The following is a 4,823-nucleotide window of genomic DNA, read 5'->3' on the forward strand; positions in this document are numbered from 1 at the left end:
CCAACACTATTCTATTGTGACAGTTCTCGATTATCATTTTAATTAATCACAGAAAAATGCTGTTGGTCACAGAAGGTGCAAGAACATGGAAAACAAACTAAATAAGAAAAAAGTGCAAATGTTGAGGTGGATTTTTACTGAGAAGCTGCTATGGAAATGCAAAACTTCATTAGGAAACATGCAGGCCCACATTCAAATTAACACACTTCCAGAGCATTACAGCAACATACAGGAAATGAAAACAGAAAATCACATGAACGAGGAAGAACAATAATCACATTAAAGCTGCAGACAGAAATATCAGACCCACGACAGAAACACACAACTTCTAAAGTAAGAACAACTCACATGTTCATTCTTTAACTAGAATTAGACTTCTGTGTTAATATTGTTTAATCATTGTGTACAGTGCATTTACGTTCCTGTTAAGAAGGATTTTTAATGTTTTACACCAAAATTAATCTGTGAATATATAAAATCTGAGTTTATCTGTATTTTTCGTCCTCAGAAATGGATCAAACTCTATTTTTCATTCTTTTTCTCACTGGTGAGTGTGTTTGTGGTTTTATTTATGGTTTCGAGTTTCATTAGATTTGATCCAGTTATGAAAAGCATTAAAGCAAAGCCTCTATTTCACAGCTCTCTGCTCCGTATCTGAATGTGTTCAGCGTCAGTATCACTTATTAAATGAGAACAAGAACTGGACTGAAGCTCAGAGATACTGCAGAGAGAAATACTCAGATCTGGCCACCGTTGGCAACATGAACGAAATAAATGAGTTGAACAAGAGTGTGAATGATAGAAGTGTTCAGTTTGTCTGGATTGGGCTGCAGGAGACGGGTCGCGATGAATGGCAGTGGTCTTCAGGTGAACCTGCACTCTATCTGAACTAGGCTCCTGGACAACCAGATGGTGTAGACTGTGCTATGATGTTAAACGGACAATGGCATGATTTGCCATGTAGTGACAGCCGACATTTCATCTGCAACAACAGTGAGTTCATTTATAGATTCACCATATATCAAATTTTAATGAACTACTAAACAGTATGATTGTTTAATTTGATTGTGAATTTAGAAGAGACTGTGGATATTTGCCACACTTTCAGTGTTGACACCATTTCTGTATCAACATGATATTTGCCAGAAAAAAAGACTTTAGTCACTTAACACACTTTGATCTTTTGTTGTCCCTCTATATGATAATTTGTTACAATGAAAAAACTTACCATTAAAGTGCATACAAATCTTAGAGATCTAAACTGATCTTATATCATTAATAATAAACATACAGCAGAGACTAGAGGTGATTCAGCTTGATATTTTCAGCCTTCAGTATCTCAACACAAACCTAATAGGGGCTTCATTTATCATACATAGGTTAACTTGAGTCTGGTCCATGTAGGCATGATAGTCCATTACAACATAAACCCTCGTTGCAGAGAAATGTAATGTAGCAATTCAATACTTGTTACGGAGTGAATGAGACGTGAAGTGGGCATATCCATATGCAAGCTTTTATTCATAGACAGTGACATGGTCACAAACAGGCAGGGTCAAAACACCAGCAAACAGATACGAACAGGGCAGGACAAAAAGAGTAATCCAGGGGGTGAGGCAAATGGGTATCCGAAAAACAGACAGTCAATAGTTCAAATGAGGGGCAAATAGAGTCCGAAATGGCAGGACAAAGGGTTAAATCCATGACAGGCGATAAATCCAGGGCAGGCTGCAGGCAGACAGGACAAGATAACCAGACTTGGAAACTGAGAGGTGGGTCTGTTAAATTGCTGTCACTATGAAAGCGATAACCGCAAGACAATATTCAGCCCAAAATGATGGTGACGGTCTCATATTTCTTCAGCGTGTGATGGGCTGCAGCAGTGTGCCTAATCTGAGAGGTGGAGCATGGGAAATGTAGTCCAGGGTGTAGTGCAGTGTGAATGTCAATATGATGCACAGGCGACCTCTGGTGGCGAGCTGACCGGACAGGACTCCTGACAATACTGAAGCTATTTTATAATAAAAGTCACGGCGCAGGGTTTACATCAACTTTCTGTGCTTCTAAATGTTTCTCTGTGTGCGAATGACTGTCTGACTGTCGAAGAGGTGAAATTATCTCTCCATGAAACCAAAATGTCCGGAACTCTCAAAAAAAGATGCCATGCAACAAAACAATAAAAAGAAATTTACACTAAGGCTCTTATGCATGTAATGTTATGGTTATTTTGAAAACCGTTAAAATAACACAGTTTACTTATGTTTTAATATTATCGTAGTATTAAAGAGCATTCATTTTAATCTACAGGCTAATGAACGTTTTTAAATGAAAAATCTGGACCTTGACCGTTGGTCCTCTGTACTAGCTGCTCGTTCATGAGACTCTTTACATCACAATTATACTCTGACTCACACCAAAAAAAAAAAAAAAAGGGAGAAAAAGATTAATAGGCACAAGGGGGTGTTACTATTAATAGGCTAAAAATGTGACATGAAAAATGCCTAAAAATCCTACAAAAATTGGGATATTAACTTGGAATGTTTAGATTACATTCAAGGTGTATTACATTCCATTATGCCATTTTAAAAAAAATGACGGCCATCAATTAAGAAATTGATCATTTTGATTTGTTCCTTTGTATTAATTGTTTAAATAATAATTAAACCATTTTTAAAAAATAATAATAAAGCAAATATAATGTTATATTCAATTACTTCTGATCTCTTCTGACATCATTATTTCCAGTAGATTAAAGCGTAGTCTGGTGTTTCTGCAAATTTGCGTCCAGGATGGATCATATCGAAGTACCAAGGAGCGAAGCAGGGGGCTCGTCATTAGGGATCCTCTGATTTCTGACCATCACTGGCTTAACAAGATACAGTTTTCATGGTTATAAAATAAAAATACACCTTTTGTTATGTGCTAGCAAGTTGCAGCCTACTTAAAGGTATAATAGTCACCCTGTATCCAAGTAAGACCAGAACAGGCAAATTTGTGTCATGCATTCACTGTTGGCCAAGTGAATTGCTAAGCGATATCAGTCCTTGATGAATGAAAAGTTGAAAGTATGGGATTCACAGATCATTTACATTTGTGATCAGTTTTAGTTAGAGAAACCTCCTAAATGATCACTTGAAATTGGAGTCAGACTGAACACGGAGGTAAACCAAAATTCAAACTAAACCTTAAAAAATCAAGTGAACTTTGCAGAAGCGCAAGTAAAAGACAGAACTCGCATTAATCTTTCAAACAGGCTGCTGGACTCCGCTTTTGGGCCAGCGGGTGGATCCTTGCAGCTGTATGTGTGTGTTTCATTTAATGGTCTGAATGCACTTGTTCCAGCCAATCAGAATCAAGTTTTTAGACAGATCATTGTATAATGTAAAATATCTTGAACATTATGAATATTAAATATATCACCAGTTGTAGAAGCAGCTCAAGTCTTTGAATGATGTGTTTCTGATGTTTTTTGTTCACATTCAAATCGTGAAGCAGCGTAAGAATAAACAAACTGATTCATGAATCTTTTCTCATCTTTTTTTAAAGTAAACACAGGACTCGTTCTTGGCAATCAGACGATGAGTTGGAGAGATGCTCAGAGTTACTGCAGACAGAATCACACTGATCTGGTCAGTGTGAGGAACCAGAATGAGAATCAACAGGTTGTGCAGTTCATTAATGATAGAGGGTTATCTGGATCACATGTCTGGATTGGTCTGTTCAGAGACTTATGGCGGTGGTCAGATCAGAGTAACTCTTCATTCAGATACTGGAGGTCTGATCAACCTGATGATTATAGACGTGGTGAAGACTGTACAGCTGTTGAACCGAATAGTCAGGGACGATGGCATGACTGCCTTTGCACCAAACAATATCCTTTTGTATGTCATGAAAGTGAGTAGATTCTCACAAAACACAAATAATCCCTCCATCACCTCCAGATCTTTTAAAGTTCATGTTAAATTTCTGACATGACAAATTCATCCACAGTGTTTGTTCTGCATGTCGTTTTTGATCAGTCTCTCTCTAGTTTCTGCTTGTGGTTTGTTTCATTTCCAGATAAACTGGTTCTGATCAAAGAGAATCTGATGTGGTCTGAAGCTCTGAGTTACTGCAGACAGAATCATGTGGATCTGGTTTCGGTTCATTCAGAAGAGATTCAGCGTGGTGTGATGAACGTGGTTAAACGGGCGTCTACTGCGGCGGTGTGGTTGGATTTACACAACTACTGCAGCATGAACATGTGGCTCTGGGTGAGTGGACAGATCGTGTGCTATCACAACTGGGCTCCAGGGAACGGAACAACACGGGAAAACTGCAGCCTTGAGAGGAGAAAAGGAGCAGTTCAGTCTGGAGGAGATCAGCGCTGGATCAGCCTTCCTGAAACTCACAAACTCAACTTCATCTGCAGCAGATATTAAAGAGTGAGGAACACACCAATGTGTTTACTTACTTTTCATAGGCTACTTCATTATTTTTCTGATTTAATTTATGTTTGATTTTTCTTTAGTAAGTTCTAAGTGAATCTGCTTATTGAGTTTTAAAAGTGGCCAGAAGTCTGTTTTATTGCTGTATTATGAAATTTGTGTCGTTTAAGAAACTCTTTGTATATCTGGTGTGGTTTTGACTTACCCACTCTCTTTACAACAACACACTTTTATAGTGCAAGGAAACAAAAAACACCCACCTCCCTACCGTGCTCCAATTCATCAATAGTCAGGAAGAGATAGAAGCCAACCTTAACAGAAGAAGGTTTTAAGAATCACAATTTGAGACTAGTTCACATAGCTTAATGAGGGACCTAGAGATCCTCAGATGCAAAC

The 4,823-nt window shown here is 38.0% G+C and overlaps 1 pseudogene; it reads left to right on the top strand.

Annotated features, from left to right (window-relative positions):
* Positions 1 to 510: 510 nt before the first annotated feature.
* LOC127164219 (macrophage mannose receptor 1-like) lies at positions 511 to 4,421 on the top strand (annotated as a pseudogene).
* The last annotated feature ends 402 nt before the right edge of the window (positions 4,422 to 4,823 follow it).

The sequence above is a fragment of the Labeo rohita genome, chromosome 4 (genome assembly GCF_022985175.1).
Source record: "Labeo rohita strain BAU-BD-2019 chromosome 4, IGBB_LRoh.1.0, whole genome shotgun sequence".
NCBI classification, from domain to species: domain Eukaryota; kingdom Metazoa; phylum Chordata; class Actinopteri; order Cypriniformes; family Cyprinidae; genus Labeo; species Labeo rohita.